The sequence below is a fragment of the Pteropus medius genome, unplaced genomic scaffold, assembly GCF_902729225.1.
Source record: "Pteropus medius unplaced genomic scaffold, Ma_sr-lr_union100, whole genome shotgun sequence".
Classification (NCBI taxonomy): Eukaryota; Metazoa; Chordata; class Mammalia; order Chiroptera; family Pteropodidae; genus Pteropus; species Pteropus medius.
Genome location: NW_024347731.1, coordinates 1,745,288 through 1,763,745, shown reverse-complemented (window position 1 = coordinate 1,763,745; position 18,458 = coordinate 1,745,288).

Sequence of the window (18,458 nt, the reverse complement as noted above, 5' to 3'; positions counted from 1 at the left end):
TGACTTTGAGGTTGAATTCATAAAATCCTCTCTAAAACCAAGGTTCATGAGTTTAGTACCTATGTTTTCTTCCATGCAATTTATTGTTTTAGAAAGCTTTTCCACTAAGATTAGGAACAAGAGAAGGATGCCTACTCTCACTGCTCTTATTCAATATAATATTAGAAGTCTTAACAGAGCAATCAGGAAAGAGATATAAAAGGCATCCAAATTTGGAATGAAGTCAAATCGTCAATTTTTGCTGATGACATGATTCTTTATAAAGAAACCCTAAAGACTCCACCAAAAAACTATGAGAAATAATAAACAAATACAGTAAAGTTACAGAATACAAAATCAATGTACAAAAATCTATTGTGTTTCTATAAACTAACAAGAAATTTCAGAAAAGGAAATGAAAAAAGCAATTTCTTTTGCAAATGAAACAAAAAGATAAAATACCCAGGAGTAAGCTTAACAAAGGATGTGAAAGATCTATACACTGAAAACTACAAGACATTATTAATAGAAATTGAAGAAACAAAAAAAATGGAAAGATATTTCACGTTCATGGCTTGGCAGAATCTACATAGTTAAAATGGCCATATTACCCAAAGCAATATACAGATTTAATGCAATCCCTATCAACATCCCAATGGCATTTTTAAAAAAAGAAATAGAACAAAAAAATCAGCAGATTTGTATAGAATTGCAAAAGATTGAATAGCCAAAGCAATTCTGAGAAAAAAGAACAAGGCCAGAAATATCATACCGTCTGACTTTAAATTTTACGACAAAGTGACGATAATCAAAACAGATGATGTCGGCAGAAAAACAGACACACAGACCAATGGAACAGAATTGAGAGCACAGAAATAAGCCCCTATATATATGGACAAATAATTTTTGACAAAAGAGCCAAAACGTATAGTGAAGAAAAGAATACCTCTTCAATAAATGATGCTGGAAAAATTGGAAAGCCACATGCAAAAAAATGAAACTAGACTGTTGTCTGTCACCATACACCAAAATGAACTCGAAACAGTTTGGAGATCTAAATATAAGCCATTTGTGTTTTTTGTTATGTCTTTATAATTTAAACTTCATGAAGCTCCCCAGTAAGGTGTACCCACTTGCCAGTCTACCACACATTAGTTACATTTAAAGTTATCTGTAGAATATTGTTCACTTTCCACCATTTTTAAAATTTTTCATCACTTTCTAATTATTTTCCTATGGTTTATAATCATTCTGTGTCTTTTCTACTTGAAAAATAAAAAACACATTCTTCCTCAATAAAATTGTCAACACAAATTGTCAGGTTCTTACTTGATATTTTTAAAAACTTTAGCATGTTGTCATACTGGTTTTGACAATTTAGATAAATGATCCAAGAACAATTTCTGTGTATGTATATATGTGCATATTTTATGTGTGTGTGTATACACACAAACCCACACATATGATCGGAATTTAAAAGTTACTTAATTGGTTGATTAAAATAAAAGTTTAAAATTAAAAATAAATTCAATGATTAATGTCGAACTTAAAATTAAATTTCAAACTCATAGAAATGTTGCAAAAATAAGAGTAGTACGAAGAATACCTACATACCCTTAACTCAGACTTATCTCCTTTTCTTCCTTAGACTTATCTCTTTTTAACATTTTGTCTCATCATCATCTCTCTCTCTCTCTCTCCACACACACACACACACACACACACACACACACACACACACACATACACACACGCATATATATATACCTCTGTGTGTATATGTGTGTATATGTATGTATATTCTATATCATTTGATAGTATACATGGTCCTTTAGCTTTAAATATTTCAGTGTGTATTTACTAAAAATATAGATATTCTCAACAGTTATCAATTTCAGTATATCTAATATGTTAGAATACTTTTATCTACCACAAGTATTCCAATTTTGTTAAAAAGCCCTAAGTGTTCATTACAAATTTGTGTTTTCTTCCTTATAAAATCCAGTCTAGCATCAGCTTTCGCATTTAGTTTCATGAATTAAACTTTTCATCTGAAACATTTTTACAGTCTTTCAATATCAGAATTTTTGAAGATTTTTTTTTTAGCACTGTTCTTCCTTTTGGATTTGTCTGATGTATCTCCTCCTGATTAGATTCAGATTGTGCATTCTTGACTAGAATGATACCTAACTGATGTATCTTGCTCAGGGAATCACCTGTGGAGCCACACAGGTGTATCTGTCCCTCATTAGTGATAACAGTTTTGATGATTGGATGGAGGAGTTGTCTGATTTCTCTACGCTATGGTTACTACACTTTCTTCAAAGTAGTAAGTACTCTGTAGGGAGCCACATTAAGATCATGTGAATATGCTACTTGTCATCAAAATTTCCCTCTGGATTTAGCATCCATTGATGCTTCTTACCTCTACCAATCTTTATTATGATGATTGGAAAATAACAGCTGAGCAGTTCCTACTCTATGCTATTTTCCTATAAATAAGAGGTCTTCCTCCTCACCTTCCCACTGATCTGTTTGCTTATTTATCCTTCTTTAAATTTATAATTTATTATTATCCTTAATTATTTTGATGCTCAATGTGACCCATATTTTGCCAGTGGGAGACCATTTAAACTGGTTCCTATATCCTTGTGACAGGCCTACAGAATTTTTTTGAAGATGTTCTTACTTTCTAGTATAACAAGATATTCCAGGCTCATCCTCTATCAATCTTGCTCCAGCCCTAGACTCCAAGAAACTCAGAATTATTTTATTGGGAAGTAATATTAAAGATGTAATTTCTGGTCACTGTATGCTTATTTTTATTGTGATGTCTTTACTTTTAGGCCCTTTCAGCAGCCAGAGCAAAAATGCACATGCATGCATGCACACACGCACACACACATAAACATTCTCATAGCTACATATACTGACATACACATGTATCATGTGCACATGCACATGCACATGCATCATACACACACACATATTTTAGAAAGCAGGAGCTTTCACAGGAACCTAAACTTCTAACCCATAGCCAGAGGTTTTTTTCTCACTTTCTCCATTTCATATCTGGTGTGTCTTTTCTTCCACAATGAAAACCCTGGCTCCCAACAATATTAACATATGTACTCAATCCTATAACACATCTAAAATAGTTTCAGAATTGCTTCATTCATAATTATTAATCAGATAATTCTGACATCAGATTAATTATTATTCAGGTATATCTAATAAACAGCTGATCTTAAAAATAAAGAGGTTGTAAAGTCTAAAAAAAGAAAGGCATTTGAAAGGTATAGGTTAAAGGAAGTCAGTCCATAAAATGCTGACCTTTCATCAAGTACTGATTTTTCTGCTTTCCTGTGGGACCATTGAAGAGTGAGTGATCTCATAGATTTCCACTAATGTAATGACCTATAGCTTCTGCCCAACATTTCTGCCAGTTATGGAGACTTCCCTATGGTATTAATAATGCGCTTACCTGTTTTCTTATGCTAGGTTGACAGCTTGTTCATGTCCCTTGGCCTTGACCTTGGCTTTGACATCCACCGGAGGTAGGCAGGCTGTCAAAACTATATCAGAATAGTGCAAAGACCGTCTGGCAGCCAGCATCTGGGATAGCTATGGCAGCTCCTGCAGATTTGTATTTTCTGTGTGATTATTCAGCTGGCTCCCCCCATCCTCAAATATTAGAATACATCCTAATGATAGAAGGCTAATACATGTAATTAGAGAGGCGTGAATTTTTGCTTTTCCCATCCCATCTGCATCAGCTTGAGTACCACCACATTACTCATTGGGAGTCATAAACCCTGACCTACGGGATACCCAAAGGGCTCCAAGGGTAGGGGTGGACAGCTCGGAAGGGGGCCAACATTGCTTCTGACCTTGAGTAATCAAATCAGCCCAAGTGAGAGTTCTATTCTGACTCTAAAATAATAATAAAAAAAAGACTTTCAAAGGTTCTACTTTTATATGTTTCCATGAGATCCATTATTTTTAGCTATGTTTACTTTTTTTACATTTTTAAATTTAGGGAGCAGTATAAGTGTAGCAATGTAACAAAGCAAATTAACAGTTTCCAAAAAGGACTTAAAAAGTAAAAAAATATGAAAATGTATATTGGAAAAATATCCTTTAGCTATAATTTTCATACTGAAAATAGAATACATTAATGTTCATCGTTAATAATTAGGAGTAAGACAAGTAAAACAAATTCAGAACTGAATTTGCGTCCCATTGTTTCTTTCTGGAAATAGCTTCCACCTAATTAGCTTTATAATTTGGGCAACTTGGTATTCTAAACAAATGAGGTGGTATATATGAAAACAGGTGTAGAAAGATCTTTGTCTTTGAAATTCTTACTATCTATTTAACAAAAGCAAGAAAATTGACTGAATTTAAAAAGATAACAAATGATGAATGAAAGCTTCCGAAAATGTCTCTACTCATGTTCCTGATATTGAGGGGAGGTTCCCAGAATATATCCCCAATAGCGACATTATACCTGAAGGCTATCGTAACCCTCTGGCCTCCACAATCATGACCACGGTAATGTCTGAAAATGGAGAGACGTTGTATGGAGGAACAGAAGGAAAGAGGGAGGAAGACAGGAGGGAAAGAAAGGAGAGCAGAGAGAGGGAGAAATAGAAATAAATTCAATGATTAATGTCAGACTTAAAAGTAAATTTCAAACTTGGTTTAGTGTTTTAGAGAGAGAGAGAAAGAGAGAGAGAAAATAGATGGAAAGGACCAAATAAAGGCCTAAAAATGGAATAGGAAGAAAATACAGTGAAGTAGATTTACTTATTTATTTAGTATTCAGCGAGGGTTTTCTTTTCTCTCTAAAGAAATATAAAGCCATGTCACAAATAATTAGCAACAAAATTACCTGTCATTGGCCTCATATACCTCATTTCCCCTCCCATAATGTCTCTTCTTGTAATTTATTATCTTAGTAATCAACCACCTCATTCTTTCAGTTGTACGGTTGGGAAACCTTGAGATCAGCCTCCTCTCCTCTCTTTCTCTTACATCCCACATCTGCTAATTCTGTTTAATCCACACTCAGAGCAAGTATCTAGAATCCTGTCATTTCTACCAGTATCACTCTGGTAAAAACTACTATCATTATATACCTGGAGTTTTGCTTTTAGCTTCCTAACTGGTTTCGTGCTTCTGTCCCTGCCACCCATCAGTCAACGTCTCAGTGAAGCAGGAGGAGACAGTCTTTTAAAAACATCATGCCACTCTTTTGCTTTAAAAAAAATGTGGCTTTCCATCTCAGAGTGAAAAGTAAAGACTTTACTATGGCTCCTATCTCTTCGACTTTTCTACCTGCACCCTCTGCAGCCACATCACAGCTATCTTTCTGACCTCAATGGCTACCATTCTTCCCTTTTCTCTTGTTCACTCTGTTTAGCATTTCTCAATCATATCAAAAGTGTTCTGACTTCAGGAACTCTGCAGTTGCTGTAGTCTATACCTTCTCTCTGAAAATCTTCCTCAATTTTGCTCAGTTAACCTTATGTCAGTGAAGTCTACTCTGATCATCTATTCAGCAGCATCTAACATATATATTTTATTTGTTTACTTATTCATTATCTGCTTCCCTCCACTAGAAAATGTGAATTTAAGAGAGCAGAACTTTGCTAGTTTTATTCAGTTCTCAGTTCTTAGGACCTAGAAATGGTTGGATTCGAGATATAGGCAACATATAGCAGGTGCTCAGTAATTATTAATTGAATGAGATAATGAATGATTAGAACAGGCAAAGATAATTAGAACATAGGCAAATGGTTAGAACATAGGCAAAATTGCAAAGGAAGTTTAGTTCATTTTTGCTTTCCTTTAATCCCCTTTTCACTCTCTTATCTCTCTCCTTGAAGGCAGTGTGAGAAAAAGAACATGGAATTTAGGATCAAAGATTTGTGATTGATTCCTGATTGTATAAAATTGGACAACTTACTTATCTTTCTGAAATTTGGTTGTTTTCTCCTACAAAATAAGAATGATAATTTTACCGTTTAGAATTATTACAAATATTGAATAGTATTAAAGATATAAATTATCTAGGACAGTTTTGAGCACATTAAGACATTCGCTTAATTTCCTTTTCTTTTTTTTTCCTCTTTCAGAATCCCTTCTATTTTACTTAATGCTGTTTTAAGTAATGCTAGTCCATATTAAGTAATAAAGTTCATATTAGACTTTATTAGTAGGTTGAAATAAATAAATAAACCTGTTATCTAGTGTATAGACAAACATATTGGAATATAATTTTGGTACATCATGGGCTTAAAACAAAATTAGTCATAGCCTTAGTATTTTAGAGTTAACTATACAGCAGACTATACACTGAAGTATCCTTTCTAGCACTGTTTTTAAATAGTAAATATAATCATTTTTAGGCCTTAAAATTTTAGGTTTTTCCACTATAAAATCCATATCTTCTGCCAAGCCACATAATTCTTCCCCATCCCCTGAGTAAAATTTATTAAATGACAATTCTTATTAAGGTAACTGTAGTCTATCCTCAGAAAATCTATTTAGGGGCAAGAATGCTTTGCCAAGGTGTACAGTAAAAATTTGTTTCTGTAATTTTATGTGAGACAAGCATTTGTTGCCTAGGTCACATTAGGATTAATTTTAAAATCTCAGAACAACTGGGAGGGGATTTTGACATTTCAGTGTACACTTAGGTAAGATGAACATTACCAGGAAAAACTTTAACATTACTTTAATTTATGGATATACTATTTGGAAACTTCTTTAATGTAGCTTTAAAATAAATCCTGTCCTTATATTTGTCATTCTAAGTGAGTGAGTTGCCATACATTGTTTTAATTTCCATAAAACTGCCTATTTCAGTGTTTGGATTTGTGGCGCACATGCAAGAAAGAGAGAGCACGTTAGAGAATTATCAGAGAGAATTACTTCCTAGTTATGTTCAAAGAGTCATCTTATGAGATTCAGCTTTAGATAAAATATCTGAGTCATTTGTTTACAAGCTTTTCCTCCCATTGATCTGTTATCTATGATGGATAAACACAACACAATGGAAGGAAAAGAGAATTTGAGCCAAAGAGGTTATTTAACTTACTGCTTGACCAAAGTCTGTTAATGTGCATTACATGATTTATAAGGCAATGTCCCAAGTGTCACGCTGAGTTTTTTACAAGAGATTGAGAGTATTTTAGTTTACATTAAAAAGGCAATGGTAAGCTGTTTTTGTAGATAATAATGTGGCATAAATCCCGATTAATTATCATGAATTCAATGCTATCATCGTCTGGTTGATAAATGATTCCTTAATAGTGATGAAGTGTACAGCCTTAGCTCCTCTTTAAGACTGGGGCAATTTGACATTTTATGACTTGTATAGAAGCTGCAGAAGAGATATTGATGTGTTGTATAGTATTTATCTTTCTAATATTTCTTACATTTATTAATTGATTGTAGCATCTCAAAATCTTTAAAGTGAAGAAGTGTATGTGTATTTACTTCTAAGGTGGAGAAGATGCCTGTGAGATACATGGGTAAAGTGACCTAATACCTGAGCTAGCTATAAAAAAGGTCTAGGATAGAGCCCTAGATATCATGAATCCAGAGTTCTTTTACTCTAGAAAAAATTAAGCAAACTTATCGTAACCCATTCTCCTCCACAAAATAGAACAGTTGTCCCAGATCAATGATACTCAAGTCATGGCATCTGGAGCCCTAAATTTCACAGAGACACACCAGGGCTGCCTCGGGACACTGGGTCTTTGAGTTTCCTTCTATAATCAAAGCAATCTTAATTTTGTCTAGTTATAAATCAGGACTCCATATAAAATTTACTTTAAAAATAGATTCTACTTTTAAAAAGCAAAGTTATAAAACCACGTACAAGATTCTGGTTCCACCCTGCTCTGTGGTTATCTTATTTGTCAAAGATTGCAGAGGGAGCTAGTGGTAGGTCAAAAAATAAAATTCTTATATCAGAACAAAGAGTCAAGATTTTCTCTGGTACATTTAGAATTGTAAAACTAAGGTAAGTTTGTTTGTTTTTGGTAACAAAAAAAAGCTGTAATGGTTTATTTTAGCAATGAGCAGAATTAGGGCCAGACAATTTATATGCCTTTATCTTATTTTTATTTTTAGTCGAAGTTCCAGTATACATTAAAGTCCCATACAAGAGGCTACTTTCTCTTTAAGATAAGCTTTCATTAAAAAAAAAAATTTTTTTTTTTTTTTTTGGATTCAGGGTGTAAGAGGTATACAAGTTTAACCTGAAACATCCTGTCACAGGGTGTAAGAGGTATACAAGTTTAACCTGAAACATCCTGTCACACCAGAAAGTAAGCAAGCAAACTATCAAAGACTGTTGGAGGCATGACAAAAAGACTTTAGAGCCATTCTGAAAAAGCATTTACTGGCCTGTGGTGAAACAACTTGAACAACAAATAATAATACTATCTGCAATGGATTGAGATACATCAAATACTTTTAAATCTATGAACTCATAAGCCCCTCATTTTTCAGTTTTAGAGGATACTAGTGAACCAATTTATTACTTGATGTCAGTTAAATAAAGAGAAAATAACGACTTATTCTCCCCTTCCCTTAGGACTACCCTTAGGTATAATAATAGTTGTCGAGGAAAAGTTTATTACTTCTAAAATCCTTCAGCCTGTTAATAAAATAAGAAGTTATAAAATTAGAATATCATAATTTTCAGTGGATCAAGGCAGTGGTCATCAATGGTTGCTACAATCTCAAAAAAAAAAAAAAAGAAAAAAGAAAAGAAAAAGAAAAAAAGAAACAGCCAGATATTATGGACTCCTGATGGAAGCAAACAACAATCTATGAATTAGCCTTTCCAGAAAACTGAATATAAGTCAGTTTTCTGAACAAGCTCTCATATCTAGCTAAAAATTTACAGGAAACACAGGGGATAGAGAAACACAATAAATGACATATGGATATGTAATCAGCAAAATTCAGACTATAGGTAACTATATAATAACTCTCTATAAAGTATCATAAAGAGATAAATTGTGAGTGAGAGAAAGAAGGAGAGAGAGGAACTATATACATTAAGAGTCTCAAAACACATATCTGCTTAAAACATATCAACCTTATTTCAATCATGATTCAAATAGTATTAAGGGACAATTGAGGAAATTTGAATTCTGACTGAATATTTTGGGGTATTAAAAAGTCAGTGTTAAAAATTTTTGGTGAGAAAGAAGTATTGTAATTATGTTTAATAAAAAGAATCTTTTCAAGATATGTAATGAAACATTTATGAATGATAATATTTGATGTCTGGAATTTTATTCAAATAATCTTGGTTAGGGGAATGAATTAAAGTATGAATAAAATACAATTGCCCATAAATTAATAATTGTTGAAGCTGGGCGATACTGATTACATGGTGATATATTACACAATTTTTTATACCTTTGAATATGTTTGAAATTTACTATAATATAAATTTAAAAGGTAGTATTAAAAATCAAAGTAAGGCTTTATTCTTAACTAAAATTCTAATTCTGAGTTATTTTCACTTTTAGTGTCAGTACAAAGTCTCCACATGTGGGTAATTTTTAAGAAGGACCATCAAGCTATCCCCAAACTGAGAGCTAAGTTGCTAAGGCAACATATAAGAGCTACAGAGATATCCTCAGTCTGGTAGTGGACTTCACCTTTCAACGGTGCCTCTGATGTTATGAGTGTCAAAGACACTTACCTTCTATTTCCAAAAGGTGAGCTTGTGATTACCTCAGAACTGGGGGTGGTGAGATAAATTACAGTGGGATGAAGGTGGTCATGCAAGCCAAGTCTGTCACATGATCTCAAGAACAGGCAGTCATCCTATTTTTGGACCACACAAAGGCTGATGTACATGAAGTTGTCCATGGCCCACACAATGAGGAGCCAGCATGGCCTCTCAGCCTGGGTATGCTATGGCTTTCCATCACGGGCTAAGGTTAGTCTGTAGCACTGCTTTTTTGTCTCATATACTGACTTCTTAAACTGCTTGGCAGTCCCCAAAGGCTGGCCTTAATTCTTTTTACTGAATCCCCACCTATTAGAACCCTCTTCTCCAACTCTCATTCTTCCCTAAGATAGCCATCATCCGGAATCTCTGCCTACAACCTAGGCTGATATTCCTTTGGGTGGCAGGAGAAAGGGGAAGGAGATATTTGTCCTTAATTTGCTTTTATATTCTGTCAGTGTGGCCCCAAGTCTGTGCCTAACTTTTTTTGGATGTTTTGTTTGATTCTTCAATGCCCAGTTTGGAAGTTAAAAAACTGAACATGAGTCTTTTCTTGTTTTATTTATTTTTTCATTCATTTGTGATAATCCTACTCCTCTTTGGAGCAATGTAGATGGTACTGATGGACTACAGGAGAATTGGAGAAAATAAGATAATAAAGATTTATATTTTGAAATAATTCTCACCATATCACAGACCACCCAAAGAGACTGCATTCCAGGTCAGAAAACAGGATTTAGCAGGATTAGCAAACAGGAGTTTATTGTAGCTTATTGATTTTTATTTGTTTGTTTAAGTAGCAGATGCCTTGCTGTGCTCCAGGAGTGTTAGATAAATAATGCATGTTCCCTGTCCCTGTGGATCTAACAGTCCATGATACTTTAGATACCACATAAAAGATGTGCCCTGAGTAGAAATGGCAGCTCCGAGAAGCAGCGCTTTAACTCAGCTTCGTGAAAAGCTCGCTGGTGTGAGGAAACTGACTTTGTCTTAAAAGATGAGAAAGATTTAGTCAGGTTTAGAAAGGCGAAAGAGCATTTTTCTCATGGAGTGAGTGGCAAGAAAAGGCATGTTGGATTAAAGTAGAGTGCTCCAGGCCAGTAACTAAGATCAGCTTTGTTTATTTGAACATGAAATATGGACCAGGAATAAGTGGACAGGTTATGTGCTTGTGACTTTTGACCAATAATGGTTAGGAGCAGGAGAGTAACATGACCTGATGTGTTTTTTAGGTAATTTCCTCTCATCATGTGAAAAACAAACTCCAGGATGCAAGCCTAAGTCCTGGCACAGCTGTTATGGGTTTGAACCAGGACAGAACCAAGGAGAGATGGAGAGGAGGAGACAGTTTTGAGGAAGATGTTTTATTGATAGACGTCCAGAAAGGAGTTCCGCAGGCTCTCATTGACACCCTTCTCTTGCCTCCGTATCATACTGGCAAGAACGAGTTAGAGGCCTTAGACTTTCTCTTGCTCCTGGCAAGAAACTCTCCCTCCCCTTTCTGCTCCCCAGCACTCCCAGCCTTACCATCATTATTTGTGTTGACACCATCAGTTAAAATCTCATTATACCCTTTATCCCCATTTACATCAGTCACACAATAAGCCCAGGAACTCCCAGGTCATTCTTCATCTCCAGATTCTAATCCCCATATGGCTTTTTGAGCAATGAGACACTCCTTTTCCTTCTGGCATACCCTATACATTTCCCCCCAAATTAATTTTTTCTCATAGCATTCAGACATGCTATATATTTTACTTATTTATTTAATTGTCTTGCTCCCTGATGGTTCCCCTAACCCCTCTAGCAACACACACACACTAGAATACAAGCTCTGTGATGGTACCAGTTTTTATTTGTTTGCTCGTGGCAATATTTGGCACAATAAACATTTATTGAGTGAGTAAATTTAAAAGTAGAATTAATAATAGGGCTTGTCTATCAATTTTACTAAGAGAATAAGGGAAAGAGAGCAGTTGAGATTGATTTCACATTTTTGGCTTAGATGACCTGATACTATAATTATAAATATTTGCTAAAATCAGAGGTGGTTTCCTTCTATAGGCTGTACTAATTTTATTTTATTTTTTTAAAATTTGGTCAGAGAGCATTCTCATGGGATTTTGCAAACAGTGGAATTTATTTGTTGCCATCAGTGAAAATTGTTTTGGGGTAAAACTTCACAGAGAGCTAAGCATGACTATTTTCAGTACAATAGTCAACAGAAACAATTTTTAAATCTCATTTCCCAAGAAGGTGGAAAATCATTAATTATATGTTAAATATTGTGGGGCTTCAGGCTATTGATAAATTTGTCTGCATGCTGAACTGGAACATTGCATCAGGAAATGAGAAAGAAAATGAAGAAGGAAAAGAGTTTTGGGAAGAGAAAGGTAAGAGGTCATTTTTTTTTTTTGACATTTCTAAAGAAAGACAAACTCGACAAAGGACAGTAGACAGATATAGAAGCAAAAGAAAATGGGAGTAAGAAAACTGACAAGTGACATTAAGCCCTGCCTTAGTCAAACACAGAATATCCATATTATGAGGTATGCTTCAAGCTATTATCTTATTAGTCCATAAGAAATTACTTGATACCTGACTTTTCAATAAAAATATCCCTCTGACTCCATTCACCACCAAATATACAATGTATTTGCCAATACACATGCATAAAAACATATCCAAGATTTTCTATGAAAAATTTTATACCAGCATCTTATTTATTCTGGTTATTGAAGAATCATTATATATAATTATATGTAAATGTCTAGAAAAATAGGAAGGTTAAAAATATGTGTATCCAATTAGGAAGGAAAGGTAAGTGGAAAAGGAAAAATGAAGCTCTTATTTGTCAGCACATATAATATTTATATGCTTTAAATATATTCTCATTTAATCATTACCACCATTCTGGAAAATATCATTTTCCCAATTTTACAAATAAATAGAGTCACTGAGTTGTAAGCTGAGGGGAGGGAAATCTAATCCATGTTATCTGACTTCAAATGGACTGTCTTTACATATGTTTCCTACAGTATCTCAAAGAAAATAATTCATTTCTCTGTACTGTGTTCTGAAAGGCTCACTGTATGAAACAAAGAATGTGGTCATCATGTTTAGATTGCCAGCCCTCCCATGCTTGGTCGGCATTTACAAAATTCTACTAAATTTGGCTTAGAAGCAACACACATACTACAAGGAAGCAGTTGTTTGGTGAGTGTTTTGGGAAGGAGGAGAAAAAGCAAGAATGCACCGTGGGAGGGCAGACAAAGAGCAGAGTTCTTAATGTGTGGCGTGACTAAGAAGGATTCCAAGCTTCAGAAAATGAGTGGGAGAAATAAAGCAATACACAAGATTAACCTCCATTATAATAAAATGTAAAGACTAAGAGCTTCCACAACATTTATCATGTGCAAATATTTTAAAAATCACTTCATATTAGTATATATACCTCTTAGTCATTGGCATCAACATATTTATTCACAGCCTAAAATTAAGCAAGGAAAAAATTGTTTTTAATTCAAAAAGCACTTTTCCACAGAAGAAAAATAGTGGATAAATCATTTAGGAGAATGGAATGATGCCATTGCAGACACCATTCTTCCATTACATTGTAAGTTTAAAAGGCTGACCTACTTCGTATTTATTTTAGGCATAACATGCATAACCTTGTTTTATTTCCTAAGTTCTAAACTAATGGCTTGACTGATGAACTTTTGGAACGTTAGCATTCCTAAATATGAATTTGAGTACATTATGAGCTTGGGTTGAAGTCAGTAAACACCTATAGACACCTGTTCCAAACCAACTCTGTTCTTGGAGAAGTAGAAAGGTTTTAATCCTGTATCTGCTACTTTGTGGGGTTTGGGATAATTAGATACACTCTGAACTTTGTCTCTAACATCAGATGATTGAATAGTAAATAAGATAACATATACATGCTCAGTGGTTGGGATATGGTAGGCATTCCATGATGATAGTTGTTGTTTTTGCCTTTTATCTATTATTTGAGGATGAGTGTAGAGAAAAAAGGAGAATAGAAAGAGAAAGGAAAAGTAGAATGGAAGAACAAAAAATAAGAATATGTAGTGTTATGATAATACTTTGTGTGAAGAAATCATTTAATTTCATCAAAAACAACCTCAGAATTCAAACATTTGAATGATCTAATAGGTCATGGGATAAAAAAAAATGTACCTTACGAAATATGTCAATTAAGTGCCATTATCTTTCAGAGATGACTCAGTCTACAACATTTCAGTGTTGATCATCTCTCCATGGGGAAATGCTCCTGTATATTTCATTATTTTCTGGGGAAAATGCTTTATAATTAGTATTACTACGAATGAATCAATTACACTGCTGACATTTAAATGAAAATAGTCTTAAAAGTAAGAAACAGGGTAAAAGTTTGTTTTTAACTATATTTTGCTATCAGATTTTACATCAGTACCATCTTATATTCTTCACAATGGCTTATATCTGCAAAATTCCAAGTATTTGAATATCCATAATGAAATATATGCCATGACTTAGGGATCAAGTATTTCCAAAAATGTACAGATGAAGTTTATTTTTCTTTGTATTGATCATTTATTAAAATAATTAAATTACACACTGTGCAGTTGGCTTTCAGAATAAATTTGGTAGGTGATGTCAAGGTTTTTTTTTTTAATATAATAAAACCAAAAATAATTTCTAAAATTATAGATTTTTCTGTTATTCAAAAAAAATCTCAGAAATAATATAACTACTCTAAGGTCTTTGGGGTAAATGAGAGAAATGTGCCACAGAATATCAATTTGGATCAACAGATAATCCTACATTAGAAATATTGTAAATGTAAGAAATAATTAAATATCTGAATTTTGTTTCTTTGGGAAGTGGCTAAATGGCCTGAAGCAGTATCTTCTCGTGGCTTATAATTTATTAAACATGTTCCCTTGTCAACACACAATTAAAAAGATTAGCTACCTTTAATAAGTCAGTCAAGTTTGTATACATAATGTGCATAATGTGTTAAAATTAATTTTTACATTTTGCACGAGATTTCCATTTTCTAGACTGTACTTGCCAGGAATGAGAAAAATAGATTGTTGTTGTTTCTCATCTTTCCCCAGCATTTTCTTTCTTTGGAACCTCTAGTTATCCCAGGTTTGTAATTTATTAAATACAAAGGGAATGAATAGAATGCTTTGTAATTTTAGAGATATCAATTCAAGAAGTGCCAGAAACAGCAGATACCATGGCAAAGGCAGACTCCTGCAGTAGAAGGAAGCTCTGGAGAAAATTTCATAAATAAATGTAGAATTCTGATTTGAAATGACCTAATTCCGTTGCTATTGTTATAGGAAGCTCAAATCATCTAAAACATTATTTTTTTTTAATTAATAGGAGGTGAAAAATGGAAATGGTTAGTTTTCTATGATGTAGGAGTAGTGTCCTATAGTAAATCTATACCATATATACCATAAAGTAGCTTGATTTCTAAAGAACAGAAATGAACTCAATATTATGAGTGTTCAATGAGCTTTGTTAAAAATCTACTTTCCTTTTTATGTGTACCTCATTATTTCCTCTATGCATTCATAACAAACTTACTGAAGATGGTCAGAAGACAAGAGTGTAGGTAAAAAGAGATACTTTCATTCTGCATTCACTATTTCATGTGAAAAAATAAAGGACAAATAAGTATTATATTATTTGGTATCTATTACCAGGTGGTATCTTCTTAATGTGTTATTTAAAAAAATAAGCATTCAAAGTCTCATCTGAGTTCAGTGAAGCATAATGCCCGATCCATTAGTAATGTCCAAAGACATGGGTGAAAACAGTGTTTTTTTCTAAATATCTGCCACTGCTGACCTAGAACATTGCTAGTATTTAATGAATATTGAAAATCTCATGGGACAATCAGTATTTATTATTAATAGCTTTCTACTTCATACAAATACAGGGCTTGGAAAAATTCAATTTTTAGAATTTCTTGTTATATTGCTAACTACTAATTCTCATGCTGTCTAAAAACTATGTTTTGGTGATGCGGTAGAATGGTGAAATGAGAAAACCAAGAGTGTCTTGATAGAGGAAAAAAAATCATCTACCCTACTCATCCTCTGAAATTTCTCCCCTTTTACTCTATGTCCCCTACCCTCCTCATCTTTTTTGGTCCTTTTTACTTTCTGAACGCTATTATTTTAAAATGTTCTCATCTTTGAAGCAGCTAAATTTGAATTGATGCATGCAGTACATCAGTTCCAAGTTTATCGGCAAATACTCAGCAGGAAGCTATGCCTCAGAAGTGCACTTCGGGTTACTGGCAGCCACTATGCTTTGGAAGGCTGCCTTCCTTTTTCCTTGTAAATGATGCCACTTGAAAAGACAAATACCACTATCATTCCTGTTGAGTTAAGACACCCGTCTTCATCTAGCACACTATGATTTCATGAAAGCATAAATCAGTCTCACAAGATAAATCTCTAGATCAGCTATTCCTACTTTTGTGTCGAATCTAATTAAAAACATTAAGGAAATGCTTGTCACACATTGTTACATTGGAAAAAAAACAAGATGAAAACTTGGAAGATATGGCAATTGTAATGACGATAATTGTAATCAGAGGGTCTTCAGCCTGCTAACATCCAGAAAATCTATTTAGCTAAAAGTAGCATAAAACATGTTTTAAACATGTTAAATGTTGAAGGATTCAAATTAGTACTATGAGAAAATATTAGGATGGGTGCTGTCAAATAAATCATAAATGTATCTAATATTATAGGCATACTAAGATAATATCTCTAATGTTTTTCTTAGTTCATGATACAAGTGAGTGTTGAAAATGCTGTGTAACAAAGGTTATGTTAGAATACAAAGTCTAACAAATTACTTTGGAGGTATGATGACTTCTTTAAATTGGGCCTAATAAACAAAATATTCACTATGCTAACAGTAGTTTGCCATATGCTGAGAGTTGGGGGAGGTTGTGGGCATACGACAGGAGAGAGACCACGACTGGAACAGCAGCTGTGATTAGAAACACCACACCTGGTTCAATTTACAATAACTACCTGATGTTTTCCAAGAATTGTTCTTTTTCTGCACTGGACAAACTAGAGAAATAAATTGAGATATTCTAAGAATCAACAGCCCTGAATGTTTCAAGTCTTAATAGTGGCATTGATTCCTATGACTCAACAAAGAATATAGCACCTTTTGATTTAAATTTTTGATTAGGAGAGGGAATTCTAGGGCCTAGACTTGATACCTTCCTACCAGAATAGCTTATGCTTCTGTAGGTCAGGAGTCTGCTGAGGTGCTCTTGCTTCTTGCACAGGAAGTCTAGTTCTAGCCAACCATATGATCAAAATACAAACTGCATATTTTTGACAGAGAAAAAGGGCACCAAGAAATAAAAAAAAATTAAAATTACTTACTTTTTAAAGTATTCACTTATATTTCTGGACTTATGGCTCTTTTCAGAAAACTTTCTCAAAAATATAATTATTTGTAAAAGTGAAAAACAACATCTCTCTATATAGTACAACATTCTTATGTTAATTATATTAATCTAAAAATAAATTAAGTAGAATAATAATTATTTTGGAGGATTTTATCAATTTGATATGTAATTATTTCTGCCTAAATATTTTCAACCATACCAAGGTACCATTTTAAATTAATATTTTACAAGTTAAAACTCATCAGTGTTGTCCCTATTTATGACTAACACTTTATGATTTTTATGATTTTTTTATGTTCTTACTATTTTGCCAAATTTTAGGTGATACAGCATCATAGAACAACTCAGTTTAGTTTCATTTGTTTTCAACACCATATTCATAACAAAAATTTTGCATGTTACTACTCTGACTTCACCAAGTGCAGCTTGGTCGTTTTGTGCATCTTGCAGGTTCCAGTATGGGCCATGGTTCACTGACCAGATGGCTGTTAGTAGCAGCATCATTGCCTGTTTCTGAATGCCAGTGGCTGTTAGTAGCAGCATCATTGCCTGTTTCATCCACTCTCACTGGAGGCTTGAGGGCGTTTCGTGTTCCTAGCCTCTCATGGCTAGGCAAACATGTTTTATCAGCGAATGCCTTCATGCTCTTCTTGAAAAGGAGGTGTTAGATGCATCATCTCTGAAAACACGCTGGAGGAAAGGACGCACGTGTTTCTGGTCATCTGGCAGATTTAATCATGCATTAGAGTACAGACTCAATTTACTGCACAACATGTTTCACATACTGCTAGATGACGCAGATCTACTAAACACTTCCTGATTTATTCTACTGCAAATATTAATAATATGTTCCATACTTTATTAAAAATGAAAAGTTCAGGACAAATTCTGAATCTAAGAGCACACTGGGGCAATAAGTGTGAACCACTATCTTGGGTGAACAGGGATGTTTGGCAACAGCTAGGAACTAATCGTTAAATAATCATGTTCACGGTTTCATTGAGCCTACTGTTATTTGGGGTTATTTTAAACCTCCATTTTTCATCTTCATCTTTAGAGATAGATACATGTTTGATGGGGCCTGAAGCTTATTCAATCTGGAGAACGGCCTCTTTAAGAAAAATAAGATAAAAATACCTTATGTTTGCAAATTAAAAAAAAAAAATTAATAATAACATATAGCTGAGTTCCTCCCAGCCTGGACAAAGAGCCTGAAGTTTGTCAAGATCGTAGAAAATCTGCAATGTTGAC